The sequence below is a fragment of the Phasianus colchicus genome, chromosome Z (genome assembly GCF_987193195.1).
Source record: "Phasianus colchicus chromosome Z, bPhaCol1.hap1.1, whole genome shotgun sequence".
In the NCBI taxonomy this organism is placed as follows: domain Eukaryota; kingdom Metazoa; phylum Chordata; class Aves; order Galliformes; family Phasianidae; genus Phasianus; species Phasianus colchicus.
In genome coordinates, this window is record NC_143476.1 from 74,311,024 (window position 1) to 74,329,581 (window position 18,558).

Here is an 18,558-nt window from a genome sequence, read left to right on the forward strand (position 1 = left end):
GTTTCTGGAACATTCAATAATAATTAAAATTTAAAGGACATGATAGAAGAACATAGGCAGAAAAAGGAGGGCAAGTTTTGAATGCAAATTTTTAATCCCTCTCAGAAGATTTTCAATAACCTTCTGTACCATCTCAACCCAGTCTGCTACCCTTGCATCAGTATCAAGGAGAAATCATTGTGTTTGCTTCATATCTAATTCTGAATCACTGTAAAAGAATTTTAAAGGGTGTTCTTTTTGAAATGCGCATTAACATTTTGAAAAACAGTAACTCCTAAACACAGCCCCACTAAATCTCTTAATCTCTCAAGTAGCTAGTCACATAAATACTATTCAATTTTTTTGGCTGTATCTAGGAGCCCCAGTAGCAAACAAGACATATAGTAGTTGCTTCTGGACAAATAGAGACTAGAACAAATAGATAATAGAGAATAGAGAACAGCCTCTTTTCTTTCAAACCTAGCTATAGGCATTGTAGGCACAGATCAATATGTTTCTTTCAAATTTTCCAAGAATCTGGAAGATAAGGTCTTCCAAGTTTAGGAGGCCCTGACATTTTTCAGTGCATTCCCTCTGGAGCTGGGGTCTGTAGCTGCCTAGAGCATCCAGCAGGTCATCTTTGTCCCTTAGCCAAAATATACAGCACTATTTTTAAGCTGCTCTTTATTATTTTCCTGTGGCTTAGGACAATTAACCTGGTTCTTGTGTCCGAGGATGTGCCAGTTCACAGGAGGATGAAGTTTAATCTTTTGCATGGTAGGATTGTGAGAAGACCTAGCTATGCTGGATCTGCAAGATGAGCTACTCTCCTATCAGTATCTTTCCCTGTGTAACCATGGTTGATCTTTCCTGTTTCTTTCTTCCATATTTTCCATGTGCTGTTGAATTAATTTCAGCATTCGGTTGTCTTGTCTCTGCACTTCTCTTCTAGTTTCTACCAGAAGTAGAAAGGCCAAAATGCCATGAGAAATATTACTCTCACAACATTTCAAGCATTGCTAAAACAAAACTGTATTTATGTTTTGGAAAATGCTCACCCTCCTAACAGCTCTAGTCTAATTTTGGGGGCCTAAGTTCTGTGAATCATGGATATTTTTGTCCATTTTCTTCTCTTAATATTGGCGTACAGCAAAAATCCCTTTTGCTGCATGCCAAATTTATCTAGTGCATATGAGTACAAAGTGGGGTAAAACTGAATGAGATTGACTGAGTTGTCTACTGGTTTCAAAAAACATCTTAAGGCAAGACAGCTGCAGAAACAGTGCAAAGGGGTCTGTCTGTTCCTACCTACTTAATGCCATATGCCCTGTTAAATACAGAAGGTCTAAATCTGAAATAGAAGTTATATTCTTATACTTACAAATACTTTTACAAAATAGTTCTAGAAATAGGCTTTTATACTTGTAATATTGTGTAACAGTAAGGTGAAGGAAGTGAGGGAGACTGTCACTGAGAAAAGAGAAAACAAGGTCCCAGTCACAGTGCTGCTTCTGACCCCCAGCCCATCTGACAATATCATTTTAAAATTTGCTCAAGGCACTTTCAAATAGCAATATGTTATTCATTATCCATGACCTCCTGTCATGTCCTCTGGAATAGCCTTTAACAGAAAATTTTTGGTAAATGAGCTCCCTTAAATGAAGCACGTTGTTTTAGGCACATTAGATAAAAGTCTGGATCTGTTTACTAGACTGAAATTAGACATTTCATGTCTCCACATACACAGTGCTTTCAAGATTTGGCAATGACTTTAAGTGAATAGGAAGGGGTTTCCTAACCACAAAAAATGTACAAGTAGTTACTTTAATCTTCTATAAAGTCAGAAGCAGTTGGTGTGTTGTAAGAAGAGCCACTGCAGGCAGATGAACAGTTATTTAGTTTCCTCATCTGTAGGAATTATTCAACATCATTCACACATAATGTGACTGTGTCTAAAAGCTTGAAACATAATAACTGAAAATCTTTCAAAAGCTTGCATTTACTCGGTAAAGCCCGCAAGATTCTGTGAGAGAATAATCTTTGGCAAGACATAGGTGGGATATCACCTGTACCAGGAAGGTGACACATGTGGGCTTCCCAGGGGGCTGCAAGCTCAGCAACTCCCAGATGCCTCATCTGGACAGGGAGGAGCAGCTGGGGCTGCATGGAGGAGACTTTCTGGGAAAACTGGGCCCAGATGAGAGGCACAGAAGAAACCAGGAGCCCTTTGAACAATGAGATAATGGCACAGGCAATGGCTGTATAGACAGGCCACCCATTAGTCCCTGGGTATGCTTAGGCAGCAGCCTGAAGCTGAGCTAAAGAAAGGAAGAGCTGAAGGAGACTCTTCCCCATCTCCAGTGACTGCTGTTCAGGACTGCCTGGGAGGCAGAAAAGGGTCGACATCCTGGGAAAGTCTTAAGCCAGATCACAGGAACTGGGACACCTCCAAGGATAGGATGAGGAAATGGGAAGGCATTTTATATATAGCCTTAAATAGAAATTGCTATTTATGCTTTATTTTATCTGTTTTTACTCCTGCACTTAGCATCTGACCTTGGATCTCACTGGGAAAAAAAAAAAAAAAATTGCTTGTTTTGAGTTTCAAGAACTCTCTTGGTACTGCAAGGGAATCAAGATAAAACAGTTTGTAGGCTGTCTTCATCTTCAGGGAGCTGCACACAGGAAATGTTTTGTAGGAGGCTGAGTGCCAGTCTGCCATGGGCCGCCATGACGCAGTCCATGCACTCTGAGTGGCCAAATTCGGATACCAGATCTGCTTGGCCATCAGGGTCAATTGTTCCTACAATGAGCAAACAGCAGAGAGAAATCCTGGATCCTGCAGAGAGCTCCAGCACCACAGCTGCCCTCATTTCTTCTCATCAGAGACAAGTGATGCCCCATGGATTTGTGAATGCATTAGGAAAGCTGAATCAATGCATTTCTCCTTCACACAAGTTTCTCCAGACATGCTGTCTACAGAACTGAGTTCTGTAGAGGGGAAGACTTAACAATTGGTGGCCAGGTTGGGAAAGCTAGGTTAAGAGTGACTTTCCACCCAACCTGCATGTTGCTACAAAAGAATTGAAGCATGCTTGAACTTGCACAGATAACTGCCAGTGCCACTAATCCTTTCTGAAATCCACATGAAGACCTGCTTACTACATGTAAACATAGCATCACTCTTTGTGTGTCCCAGCCTGAATCAAAGAGAATTACTTTTACTGTGCAAATCTTTATCTGGGGTGTTAGTCCTGAAAGTCTCCCAGCAATCTGCAAAGGCTAAATTAATTAATTAAAATTAAAAAGCAAACAAAGACAGTAAAGCTGCTGAGGTTCTGTTATCTTTCACTAAATATGAGGCTCAGATAAGATCTTCCAGGCTAAGCCAAAAATATGGAGAATTCATTGTGAAAGAGCCCTTCTTTTCGGCTAAGTTCAAATACATAGTGCATTTTTTAAAGTGATCATGAAAAGTAAGTTCAGGTCTGCAGATGCTAACTGATGTATAATGTAGCACCAAAAATTTAAACTGAATCTGTAGTAGCAGGATATAACAGTGATAATCCTGTGATATCTGCTGGACTTGATTACAGAGACGTGTGATTCCACTTCCCTGTCCTTTTTCCCAACTATTCAGCAATGCTTGCATCCTATCTGAATTTGATGTCTCTTGGCTGTGCACATAGAAGATCCTTTTTTTGCTGGAGTTGATTTAGTTTTCATAGTTTTGTATGCCACAGACCTGGAATAAATCAATTTTTTTGGTTTTGTTTTGTTTTCTTCATTTATCTGAAGTCTGTATATCTGTTTCCATTTTATATATGATGGATTTTATGTGACACTGATGTGTTCCACAGAGGAAATCTCTCTCTGATACAGCTATGCAGTGAATAAACTATATCTGAAAACCATGCTTCTCCATACACAAGAGAATTCAAGGCCCACGGTCATGCTACTAACTCAGATTCAAAAATGGTTAATCTCTCTGGATTTTCTGTCCTCTTTACAATTTTTCTTCTCTCTCATCAAGGGCAGCATAACTGAGCACAAGTATAGGCAAGCAAAATTAATCTTGTTGATTTAAGACCTATAGCGTTTACTTTACTTTTCCCCAAATACTTTGGAACAACAAAGACTTCCTACTTGCTAACCATTACACTTCATTTCTGTAACTTTGAATAAGTTATTTTGCTCCAACAGAAATACTGGAAAAAAAATTGTGCCAATGTAAAACAAGAAACTTTGTTTTCTTCTTCTCTAGTTTCCATGCCTTCCATCTCCTCCCGAAGCTCCTTCAGCAACAATTTCTAGCCATGTTCCACTGACTATATTTGCCTTCTGATTAAAGTGGTTTTCACTAATCTGCTACTTAATGGGTAATTGTTAAAGCAATTTGTACAAATTCATCAGTGGTATAACATCACTGATTTCAGTTGAGTCTCACTAGGAATTAATGTGGGCTATTAACTTCACAGAAAGCTTTTTGTATGCAAGTAGTTTTGTTGCATAATTGCCAAGAGTGTTGATGACAACTTCAGCTTCTAGCACAGATATCAGCTGTTGTGGGGAACTCTGTACTGTCTTGTCATAAGAAGATTCATTTTCCTCCAGATGAAAGCTGTTGAAAGTCATTTTTTGTCCAGTGAGTTTATTTCCTTTACCTCCTCACTATGTTTAGCATTTGTATTAAATTTTCATAGAAAACAACGTCACTATCTGATGTGCAAGTCTTCTAAAAATCTGTACTATAATTACTGGCCCAATATCCAGGCAAGAGACACTTGCTTATGTTCTGAACCTAGGCCCTCTTTAATAACAGATCATTAAACCCTTTTTAATAAGCTGCTGATGCATGATTCATAAAAATTGACCCCAAATCTAGAGCAATTTGGTTTTCTTATAGCATCTTTTCTCACAAAATTTGGTGAGTTTCTCACATAAGTGGAAATTTGATCATTTATTTTAAATAAAATGTAATGTGAATAACACAATGAAGGTGTGTTTTTTTCACTGGATACAAAAATTTTGAGCTGTGCCCATTAGTCTTCACAATTTTCAGGGACTGGAACATTTTTAATGGTCAGTCTTGAAGACTGCTTCCATAGAAAGCAGAAAAGAAAATTAAGAATGACAGGAAGGCTAGCAGACAGGCAGGAGATATGTCAAGTTTCTGTCATATGATATGTGTAAAAGATGGATTACAGAATATTCATACTAGATGGATATTTTGTGGAGATAACTATTACTATATGACACCTCTCTTAGTACTAGGTTTTAATTAAAATATACTACTTAGATGCATTATCATTTCTCCTTTAGGTATTGTTTTAAAACTGATTGCAAGGACCATAAAGATCATCCTATTTCAGTTCCCCCTAGAGGGGACACTTCCTGCTAGACCAGGTTGTTCAAAACGCCATCCAGACTGGCCTTCAATTCCTTCAAAATGAGGCATCTCTAGCTTCTCAAGGCAACCTCTTCCAGTGCCTCATTGCCCTCCAAGTAAAGCATTTCTTCCTAATGTCTGACCTAAACTTTCCCATTTTTACTTTTAAACCATTACCTCTTGTATTGTGAACACACTCCCTGATATAGAGTCTCAACTAAGCTTTCCTGTACGCTCATTTTAAGTACTGGAAAGGCTGCAATGCAGTCTTTCCAGAGCCTTCTCTTCTCCAGCTTAACAGGCCTAGCTCACTCAGCCTCTCTTTGTAGGAGAGGCACTCCAATCCTCTGATTATCTTTATGATCCTCCTCTGGATCTGCTCCAACATCTCCATATCTTCCTTATGCTTGGGAGCACTAGAGCTGAATGCAGTACAGAGTCATCAGGGTCTCACAAGAAGGAAAGTAAAGGAGGAGAATCAGCTCCCTCAGCCTGCTGGCTGTATTTATTTTGATACAGCCCAGGATGCAGTTGGCTCTGTGGGCTGCAAGCACATGTCACTGGTTCTTGTTCAAATTTTCATCAGCCAGCACCCCTGAGTTGTTCTCTGCAGGGCTGCTCTCAAGTCATTCTCCACCCAGCCCACATATTTGCTTGGGATTGTCCCAGACAGGTACAAGATCTTGCATGTGGCCTTGCTGAAGTTTGTGAGGTTCACACATGCCTACTTCTCAAGTCTCCCAAGGTTCTTTTGGTCAGCATCCCCTTCCATCTAGTGGCAACCACACTCATCTTCACGTCCTCCACAAACTTGCTGAGAGTGCACTCAGTCCCAGTGTCCATGTTTCTGACAAAGATATTTGGTCAGCTGTTTGATCAATACCATCCTGGCATTTTTATACACTTAATCTGTTGGGACGCATCATTCCTGAGTTTGGAGGAGGTGATTCTTTATTAGCCAGATTTTTGAGCCTCTTTTACCCCCAAGGCTTTGTCCTATGGTACTCTACCAAATGGATTCCCGAAGAGGTCAAAGTCTGCTCTCCTGAAGCCCAGAGTAGTGATCTTGTAGTGTTTTCTCTTTTGCTGCCCTAAGGATCTTGAACTCCACCATTTCATGGTCACTGCAGACAAAGCTGCCCTTTACATACCCTACGGGCACTTCCTTACTGCAGCATAGCACCTTTCCTCTTTGGCTTCTCTATCACTTGAAAAAGGAAGTTAGCATCAACACACACTCCTGGAACATCCTGGATTGCTTATGCCCTGCTATGTTGTCACTGTGACATATGTCAGAGTGATTAAAGTACTCCACGAAGACTAGGCCCTGTGAACATTAGCCTTCTCCTGTCTGCCTATGAAAGAGCTCAATTGTTTGGTTCTCTTAGTCATGTGTCCTGTAGCAGACTCTAACTATAATGTCATCTATTGCTGCCCTCTCTTTAAACCATAAACTCAGCTAGCAGCTCATCTATCCTCAGGTGGAGCCCCATGCACTTCAGCTGGTTACTGACATGGAGGAAAGCTTCACTTCTCCTTCCTAAAGAGCCTGTGTTCTTCCATTCCAACACTTCAGTCTTGAGTGCCATCCTACCATGACTCCATGATTCCATCAAGATCATAGCACTGGAGGCATGCACATTCCTCTAACTCCTCTTGTTTATTCCCCAAGCTACATGTGTTTGCCAAGAGATTTTTTAAGTTGAGCCTCCACTGAAGTTGACTTACTGGTTGAAATGACTGTAATTCCTTGTACTGCTCTTTAGGTGCTCTCTTGCAGGCCTATGTTCCTTCTCTGAGCACTTCTCACTCTCACTGATATAAAAATGGTAGGACATGTGCTACTACATGAAGATTTAGCAAAAATGTATTGAGTTCTTTGATTTCTGTGTGCATTTGTCACACCAGTCCAATCAGGCACAGGATATTCAAAAATGGGTAGATGCAATTTATAAGTTGTCATTTTGGAATACAAGCTGTTAAAAATGGACTTCTGAATGACTGGTCTGAGTGCTCAACGGATAAGGTTATGTTTTCATCCCAGTGTACCTAGCTTTATACACAGAAAGGAATACAAGGGACGGAGTTGTTAAGAACTTTAGTCTATAAATAACACAAGGGCAAGCTTTCTCAGCAAAATGTGGTTGACTTGACTATGAAAACTACACTTTGCTATATATATATCTGAAGAATGAGTATTTTTTAAAAGATCAGAGAAAGAATAAAAATAATCTAAATACCTCCAGACACAATTTTGGAGTGCAGGTCTGAAATGCAGTGGTAACTGAATCCATAAACAACCTCTTGAGTCTCTACAAAACTTCTGTTGTTCTTTTTTCAGAGAGGGTAGCAGGTTGCACAGTCAGCAAAAAGGCGTGAGTGAGCATTGGCATTGCTGTTAATATCATCTGTGCCAGATAAGATGAGGAAATCATAACTTAAAAGGGAGATGGAGGTTCGCCAACCCTTTGCAACCATCAGCTGAGTACAGACATATTTTATCATTGGAAGCAGGTCTACAAACCAAAGGATAATCCTAGCTCATCAACAAGATTTAAATTCTTAGTTTTTGAGCTGGTTACTTGAGTGAGTCCACGTGAAAGTTGGTCTTCCTCCTGTTTATAAGCTTTCTTCAAAACTGAAAGACTGCAGTGAGCAGTCTCCCCAGAGCCTTTCTTCTCCAGGCTGAACGTGCCCGGATCTCCCAGCCTTTCTTTGTAAGTGACATGCTCCAATCCTGTGATGATCTTTTTGGCTCCCTTGTGGACTTGCTCCAACAACTTGGTATCTCCCTTATTCTGGAGGTGCCAGACCTGGACACAGTACTCCAGACATGGCCTCACAAAGGCAGAGCAGAAGGGGACAATCACCTTCCTCTCCCTGCTGGCTTTTCCTCTCTTGATGCAGCCCAGGATATTATTGGCCTTCCAGGCTTCAAGTGCACACTGCTGGCTCACATCAAGCTTCTCATCCACTAGAACTCCCAAGTCCTTCTCCACAAGGCTGCTCTCAGTGAGTTCCCTCAGCCTGTATGCACATCTGGGATTGCCTCAACCAATGTGCAGCATCTTGCATTTGGTCTTGTTGAACCTCATAAGATTCACAAGAGCCCACTTTTCAAGCCTGTCCAGGTTCTTCTGGATGGCATCCTTTCTTTCAGTTATATCTACTGCACCATTCAGCTGCAAGCATTCTGAGGGTGCACTTAATTACACTATCCAGGTCATTGATAAAGATGTAAAAAAGAACTAGTCTCAGGACAGACCACTGGAAAAAACACAGGCTTTCCTTTCACAGGCTTTCCTCTGGATGTAGTGCCACAGACTATGATCACAGAATCGCCAGTGTTGGAAGGGACCTCAAGGATCATGAATCTCCAACCCCCCTGCCACATGCAGGGCCTCCAACCTTCTCATCTGGCTGAGGCTATTACAACCAAATCCTTATTCACTGAATAGTCCACCCCTCAAATCTATATTTTTTCAATTTAAAGGTAAGAATACAGTGTGGAACCATATCAAAGGCCTTTTGGAAGTCCAGGTAGATAATGTTAGTCAGTATTGTTTTGTCTAGTGATGCCAACATGGAAGGCCACCAGATTGGTCAGGCACAATCTGCCCCTTGGTGAAACTGTACTGGCTATCTCAGTTCGCCTCCTCATCTTGCATGTGCTTTAACAGCTTCCAGCAGGATTTGCTCCCCATTAATTAGGTGAGTGTTCCCACAGCAGACAGTGCCTGCCCCAAGAGGGCTATGAGAAGCAAGAATGGATGAGTAAAAACAGATGGAGCCACATTAGGGGGTAGGCAGGTCACAGGAACTTTAACAGAAGGACCAGCGTATGTGTAGGCATGGGTACTCACATGGCAACACACAGTAGTGTTTTCCTCTTCTGGCATTTAATTGGCTGAAAAATGTTTATTTTCAAAGGGATGATGCTGAATTCACTTGCAGCTAGAAGAGCAGAATCTTGTGGCAAGATGCAGGATGGAAATCAGCTGTGTTCAGAGCCCTGCAGCCCTGCATCCCATGAAGGTACACGGATGGGAGAGTAGAGACATCATGTGTAGGAAGGATAGACACAAGTCAGAAAAGCTGCTGAAAGGATGGAAGAGAGGCAGCTGCAGGCAGAGCCATTAGCAGAGGCTAATTTCACAAAACGAAATAAAGTACCAATGGTACAGGCGTGACAAGCCCTGTCGCAGCTGGTTTGGGATTTAGCCGGCTTGACATTGTTTTGATTAGCCTAACATTCGGCTGGTGGGATGCTTGCATGGGCACACATGTGAGTGGGAGGATAAACACAGCTGAGTAAATCTGGTCCCTCATCCTGCTTCTGCACAAGCAATGGAGAGGCTTGTAGTCGGCACAGATATGAGTCCTCCTCCGTCCCACATCTAAAAAGGTGCAGCTGTATTTAATAAGCAATGTATCACGGGAACTTTTGTGGCAGTTTTGATGATTTTTTACTATAGACAAAGCACAAATGCTTTTAATGCTTTGTCAAACTGGTGAAGATCAGACAGCTGCGAAGAAGAAGAAAAAATGTACAGAGATGCTTGGGGAGATAAGAGAGAAGGAGCAATTATCTGAAGAACACAAGATTATTTAAATAGGGTTCCTCCCCATCATGACAATCTCTGTTAAAAGACCGTCTTCAACCAGTTCTGTGCGTTAGAAGCTAGACAGCTTTCATTCAGAGGCTATATTTTTGTTTCTGCACAGTGTTAATGGCAACTGGCTGTAAACACCCAAGCAGCTCTTTAAAATAAGCTGGCTCCAGGGGATGGAGAAGGGGAGAAATTAAAAAATATAAAGTCACTGAAGGGGGGGGGAAAGGGGGAATGTCTGAGTCAGGTGAGAAAGAAAATGTTCCTCCAGCTCTGAGGTTCTCTGGTCTCTTCAGATTTATTCTGTATCTGGTATCCTTGTCCCTGCTTTAACTCAGAACTTGCTCCAGTTCTATAGACCTTAAAGAAGACAACATATCTTTTCCATAACTAATATAGAAGGATAATAGATAATTGTCTTAAACTGGCAATGGTATAAGCTGTGTCTTCCATCTTTCTCCATAGCATCTGAAAATTTGAATTTTTTCATAATGACTGGTAGAATAAATTCTAGAGCTGCAAGCCTCTCCTGAGGTTAATAGAAGAGCAGTGTCTGTACTTTTTGTTTCAGAGTGGATCCAATGCCATAAGCTTAGGCCTACACTATGCAAATCTCCCCTGACAAGAACTTAAAGCCCCATGAAATCTTCATTACTTGTGAACATTAAGAAATTCCTCTTCAGAGCACTTAACCATTTCAAAACAATGTTCTTGGTTAAAACAAATACTTGGAGGTTTAAATGTCAGAATTTAGATAACAAGAAGCTCCAGATGCAGCAATGTGGACACTGGAGAACATAGGCACACAACAGCAGTCAGAAAAAAAGGACAGGCCTACATATACTGCATGATGTCAACAAAGATACCAACGTAGGCTCAGAAGAAGCAATACCCATGGTCCTGTGGACCATAACCAGAAAACACAGAGATTTTATGTGCCTTGTTAAGGGACATAGAGGGACTGCATCTATGTGCTTCTGTATTCACCTTTTTTTTTTTTTTGTATCAAAGTATATTTCTGCAGTAAATCTGATTGTCCCCGCATCAGAGCTGCTGAGGGAAGGTAACCCCCAGATTACCACTACACCATTTGCCAGAGGTTCCTTGTCCTTCTAGTTCTGCCGAGGTTTATTAAATACTCCCTAGCTCATCTTGCATCAGCAAAGGGACCTTATGCATGTAAGCTACCTAGATTGATTTGATCGAAATGAAACAGCTCCATCAGGAGAGAGGCAGTAAGCCTTTCACCAGAACAATTGATGAATATTTATCAATCTGTTTAAACCATTAACAGAGTTTGATGCCTCTGTGAAAGACTACTCTTTCTCCATTTCTTCTGTCTGTCTTATTGCCAGTGGTATCCTCATTAATTAGAATTCAATGAGGATGAAACACTTCAGAAACTGCAAAGCAGAAGATGGAAAGTCGAGATACTTAGTACTTAGTTGAGATACTAGTACATCTCTGAGATGGGAGATGGGTCCATGGGACTTAAAAGAAAACAAAGAATATAGATGTAAAAAAGGAGAAAGAAAATGTTTTGCCTCATGCTGATTACCTCCAAGTTTCCTGAATAAGAAAAATCCCCCCATATTCATGTGAGTGGGAGGTGAGTTGATATGAATTTACTTGAGCAAAGAAACTATGTAATTTATCCTGGCTTTTTTACCTCCCTATGCTGTATAAACAATGTTACAATTTATTTAATTAGTTACTTATATCAACTAAATTATTCCTTGTATATTGTTCAGACACACAGATATCAGCTTACAATGAAAAGCCTACTTTTGACTTCTTTTTAAAAAAGTATGATATAATAATACTTTTTGGAGAAGACACAGTTTTTTATTCAGTCAGCACCAGAAATGCTTGATCCATAGACAACAGACCAACAGACTTTGCATGCTGTACTTCTGTAGAGAAATAACGGTTCTCCAGTGCAGTAAAATCAGTAAGATTTATACAACAACAAATAACTTTTTCTATGAGTACCAAGACATTAGGGTTGTTAAAATAAATTACAATATGCATAATCTTAATCCTGTTATTCCAATGAGCCTTTTCTTTGTTGTATAAGGAGCTTTTTGTGCATGGTGAAGGAATATTCTCTGCCTAACATCAGTGCATCTCTTCAAGGGAGGGGCAGCATCAAGGACAGAGTGCATTTCCCTGTGTGTTACAGATCTGGGCAGCACAACGCGCAGTCCAGAACATCTCTAAATTCTTTCTGCAATAATTTCAAAAAGCTTTTACATTGCCATCAGTACAATTGCAGAATCGATGCAATCTAAGGTTTGGCACTCTTGCCTACCATCTGGGAGGATGGTCCAGAAATGGCCGCAGCAATAAGGTCTCTGCCAAATCCACATAGTCTGGCTAGCTACCCTTGGCTTGGCTTCAACCAAGATTGAGTGTGTGACTGCCAAAATACATCTAAACACATCTAATTTCATCACAACTTCAGGAAGTTTCCAACATCAATTCTCTTTGTCTCTTCCTTTGCCCAAGTGAATCAAAGGGAAGGGATTTCAGTTATTCACAACATTATAATGAACAGCAGTGTGTGTAACCATTCTTTAATGGATATCATACCACAGCAGCACTATGTAGTCCTGCTGAATAGTTATGGCTTTGTACAAACTAGCTGCCCACTCTACCCAGAACATTTTTGAACAGAGATAAAAGAAACTGGATCTTTCCATATGAAACATGTAAGTTAATCCATCATATTTAACAATAAGTAATTCTTCCTTGAAAAGAGGAAATCAAAAAGCAGATAATCACATTGTCAGGATAATAACCTAGGACACCAAGAACACAACTGAGGCATTAGAATGCAGAAATTGCCAACATGAGAAAGGCAAACCAAAGGATTAAGTGAAAAAATTCAGCATTCCAGCACCAAAAATGAAGTGTAATCCAAATCCTATTTTACCATACATTAATTTGTTCTAGTTTATCAGTGCACTGACCTGTACAAGACTCTGCCTCAGAGGAGTCAATTCAGTATCTTTGAGACTCTAGTAAGGTTTTGTAAGTATATAGCTGATGGAAGGAAGACTGAGTTGGATCTCCCTTTCTATCCATTCCTGATTGTAGAGCACGCCACTGTTCTTTCTTTTCACTGTATATTGAAGTATTTATCTGAGGGCTTGCAAGCCAAATCCAGTGACTGACTGTCTGAAGTTAAGGTGTAAAGAAAGTAAGTGCTCATAAGAAGATCCAAGTATGTAATCAAACTGTAATTTAAAAAAAATAATAATAATCATTCTGGATATGATTTTATAGCAGTATTGGCAGCGCATGCACAAAGTAGGCAATTCCAAGGGCAGAGACTTACTGGGGTGAAGGAAATGAATATTTTTCCCATGCCCAAGTGGTTGCTACATAGGGAAAGGTCTAGAGCACAAGTTAGGATTTCTCCTGGAATGGTTCTGGGAGAGAAGCAGCATACCTATCCCAGAACCTCAGCAGCAGCACAGATTCCTGCCTCCTTTCTGGACAGATTTTACATCTGTTCAGACTGAAAGGGGAGGCAGAAAATAGTTTTGAAATTGTGTTACCAGAGGAACAAGATAGCAACAAAGCCACCACAAAATGGCCCAATGGTAGCCAGTGACAACTGGTCAGGGCTACATTTGTCTCTCCATACCAAAGACGAATCAGATACTGCAAGCCAGACCATCACTGATATTGCAACTTCATTTCTCCAATCACAGTAATTGTCTGTATCCTGCCATTATAAGTAAAGTTTTAAATGATCTCTGATTTTAATTTTCTTCATAATATCTCATTTTCAGATGTATTGCCAAAACCACTAGCACAAAATCAAAGGGATATAAGTAAGGAAACTATGTGTTCCATGTAGGAGTATAATTTTTTTCATCTGTATTTGGAAACAAATTGCTTTCTACATTATATTTATTTGACAAAATATGTAAAATGTAATTCTACTATTTTACATTTGACATAGAAATATCTGCTTCTGTACTGAAAGAAAATTCTTAATTTCATCAAGCTGCTAACAGGCTATGCTATAAGCAAATAACTTCACTGAGTTACAGCTTTGTAGTTCATTTCCATCACTTATTTCATCAAAGATACTTCTAAAATGAAAATCTTGCCTTCATCCAAAAATAAATCTGGCTGAAAGCAACTTCAGCGACCTACACAAAAAAAAAAAAAAAAAAAAAAAAAAAAAAAAAAATTGATTAAATAATGAGACTTGGAAGAAGCTACCAAGCCTTAGAAAGCTCTGAGAAAGATTTTTGATCATTATGCCCCCTGTTACCAAAGGCCTGGAGAGATTTGGATTTGAAGATCAGGACTGAGTGTGACCACACACGTTAGGAATAATACTTTGCAAAAGTCTAGGTCTATAATTTCCATCACTGCAAAACCTTTTGGGAGGATGTCCCCTGTCACCATGGAATATCTTTGCAATCTATATTTTCATGAAAGCTTGAAGAATTGCCTTGGCAGATCTCAGTAGGACTAATCCTAGAGGTCAATTTTTACTATTATTTTCCTGAAAGAAATATGAATTAATTCCACTGACTTGATGAGCAGCTTTTGGGATAACATCTATGCCCTTGGCACAATTTCTCCTATGATGTGAAAGCAGGTAACTGCTGAGGCTCATTTGACTGAAGTATTACTACATGTTCAGGCAACAGTCTTCAAATAAACCTGTTATGCAGCACTGATTCTTCCATTTCCGTTTTGTAAGCAGGAACAAAATCTGACTACCTTTGTTTAGAAGAACTTTACATACCATGACTGTGATTTTTTTCATGAGCAGACCCTCTGAAACCTGGTGCATAAGTAAGAACTCTCTGTCTTCTCACATAAAGTCATGGCACGAATCAAGTCTTAAGTATGAAGTAGCCAGCTCATATAAATCAACTTCTCAAAGCTTTCACACGCTAAGAGATAAAAGCTCAGACATATCAAAATAATATGATCATCAGTACAAGAAAGTTTTTATGTAGTTTCACTTTACTACTATAGAGGCTTTTATGTAGTTTCTTTACTAGTAAGCTGCTGTCTATTGTTGTGGGATGCAATGGTGGGCCACTCCCCACTGGATAGCAACACCATTCCTTTCCTCTCCCCATGCAGAAGACATTCTCTGGCATCTTACATTACCACCTGGGATGATGACTCTGTGGATGTACAACACAGTCATGCACAGTCAGCAGTTACACAATTCTATTATTGTAATAAATTGTTACTCATTTTCATATGGCTTTGATTTAGGAGTTTCAAGAGAGAGCTCAGAGAAAATAATTTGACAGAGTCATTCAAGCCTAACCAGAAATTCCTAGAAACATTAAAGATAATTTATTCTTGCAAGATTATCGAGGTTAATTTATTTTGTAGCCCTACAAAGTTCAGATTTAATTTGGACTAACCTGAAATGTTGGATGCTGCTCTAAAACAATCAAGAGAAAAAGTTCTGGTTTTGCTAGGCACTAGTTACAACTACATGCAGTCCAAATATTACATTCCTCATCCCATATCAGAGTTGTCTGTCAGAATATCAAAAGGCTACAAAGATCTTTGGATTTTGGAGAGTCAGGTGAGGATCCCAAATTCGGACATGAAAGTGTTAATCTGCCCTCAAGCAACATATCAAGCTTGGCCAAAAGGATCAAAGCAGTAGCAATGGTTTTAATGTGATTCCAAGCTGGTAACTTGTGTGCCAGGTTTTAACATGGTACTATTTCAAACAGCTATGATGATAGCATATAGTTTCTTGCAAACCAACTCATTTAGTAGAAAATACAGGAGAAATTACAGTCTTACAGTAGGTCCTATATATTCAGAGCAGGTATCTCATATTTGAGGTAGATAGTCAGATATAATGAAAACACCTGTTTTTGATATAAGAAGATGGAGGTTGTGCCTTGCATGCTTTCTCAAAATGGATTCTGATAATTACCAAAGAAATTGGGGAATTAACAGACTTCTTGTTCTGAAATTAAGCAGAAAAAAAAAAAAAAGAACTTTCAGAAAAAGTGTCATGTTTACAATGTTATAACATCTTTGAAATCCTTTTACTTAAACCTTCATCACCAAAATTGAAGTTGTCAGAGTGGGAGAGCTCTTCATTGCAGGGAAATTTCACTCTTTGAACTTTATGGAAATGTTAAGAAAGGAAAAAGTAAAAATATCTTACGAATAATATGAAAATCTTCCTCTTCTTTGAACATCTGAGAATTCTGGAATACATGGTGATCTTTGGAACTCAGGAGACTCCAGGTGGCTGTTATTGGTGAAATCCATTACTCTGATCTGCCTCTGAACACATTCTCAAGATGTTACTTTCTTATGCCTTATAGATTACAAGCAGTGCTGGAGAAGCACTAGTGTAAAAGTGCGTCAGTAAGCAGATGCTACTGACAAAGATGTTAAAGAGCACCAGTCCCAAGACAGACCCATCAGGGACACCATTCTTTATCCACAGTCTGGTCCAGCCATCACATTCACATCTCTCCAATTTGGAGACAAGGATGTGGTGGGGGACCATGTCAGAGGCCTTGCACAAGTTCAGGTAAATGAAATCAGTCACCTTCCCTTGGTCCACCAGTGCCGTCACTCCATCATAGAAGGCCACCAGATTGGTTAGGCATGACCTTCCCCTCGTGAAGCTGTGCTGGTTGTCTCTGATCACATGCTCATTCCTCCTGTGATCAAGCATGTGGATCACAGATCAGGAGGATCTGTTCCATGATCTTCCCAGGTACAGAGGTTATACTTACCAGCCTATAAGGATGTTCCCCAGGTCCTCCTTGTGCCTTTTTTATAAATGGGAATGATATGAACCTTTTTCCAGTCAGCCGGGACCTCTCCTGATATCCATGACTGTTCAAATATGATGCAGAGCGGCTCGGCAACCACCTCAGCTAGCTCCTTCAGAACCCTGGGATGTATGCCATCTGGCCCAATAGATTTGAATGCATTCATTTTCATGAGGCAGTCTCAGGTTTTCTCTGCCCTTACAGCAGGGGAAGATTTACTGCCCCAGTCCCCACCTAGATGTTTAGGGATGCAGAGTTCAGAGATATGAGAAATATTAGAATCCTAGCTGCTGGTGAAGACTGAACACATTAAGTATCTCAGTGTTCTCCTCATCCATCAAAGCCAGCTCTCCTTTTACATTTACCAAAGAAGGTACATTCATTTTGGCCTGTCTCTTCTGGCCAATGTACCTGTAGAAAGTCTTCATATTGTTTTTAACATCCCTCGCCAAGTTCAGTTGCCTGTGCCTTGGCTATCCTGATCCCATGTCTGCAAGTCCAGGTGGCATCCCTGTGTTCTCCCCAGGTGACACTCTTGTTTCCAAACCTTTCTTTTCCCTCAGTGTGCCCAGCAGGTCCTTGCTGAGCCACGCCAGTTTCCTTTCTCCTCTGCCTGCTTTCTTATTCAGAGGGACAGAGAGCTCTTGTGCTCTCAGAAGGGCATCCCTGAAGAGTAGCCAGCTCTCCTCAAAATCTTTGTCTCTAAGGACAGCATCCCAGAAGATCTCAGACAACATTTCTTTGAACAGCTTAATATTCACTCTTCTGAAGTTCAGAGTCCTGAACTTCCTGAATTCCTAGGTCTCCTAGAACAAAGACAATGAAAGCCCACTTGGTGGTTCCTTCTGGGAGCCTTCTACTATTTTCAAGACCCACAGCTATCATATCCCTTAGATCCCAGAGAGCTCCACAAGAGGATGGGGACAGCCATGACCAGAAAGGTATGCAGCTTCTTGCAGGTTTCACCAACAATTCCTTTCCCAACACAACTTCCCCTGACTTAGGAGACTGGAATGGATAACAGAAACCTTAACAGCAACGACAGTAGATCCTTCGCCTTATTTTTGGATAAAGTTGGTAAGAGTCCATTGTGGATGAGCAAGGAACTCGTGAATAAACTAAAATGAAAGAAGATGGTCCACTAAATGTGGACAAAGTGCCTGTCCACTTGAGAAGAAAGTAGGAATTGACAGGGACTGCAGGGTGCAGTGAGAAAGGCTGAGGCCCTCTTGGAATTAAATCTTGCAGAGGAGGTAAAGGATAATAAGAAAGGTTTTTAAAAGCATATCAACAGTGAAAGGAAAACTAGGGAAAATGTGTCTCTCCTACTAAATGGGGAGCATGCCTTGGTAATAGGGGATGCTGAGAAGGAAGAGGTTCTGAATACTTTCTTTGCTTTAAACTTTAATACTAAGCCCTCAGGAATCCCAGACCTTGGAGGTGAGAGACTGGGGAAAGGAAGACTTTTCATTGCTTGAGAAGGATCTTGTCAGAGATCATCTAGCCAAAGTCAATGCACACAGATCCATGGACCCAAATGAGATGCACCCATATGTCCTGAGAGAACTGGCAGAGGTGCTTGCTGGACCATTCTCTATTGTCTTTGAAAGATCTTGACAAACTGGTTAGGTGGCTGAGGCTGGCCAATGTCACTCCAGTCTTCAAAAATGGAAAGAAGGAAGACCTAGATTTTAAATAGGCATAGAGCATACTCTGATATCTTTACATTCTGATTATCCCTACCAATAAACCTGCAGCATAGCTGCATGAACATTTT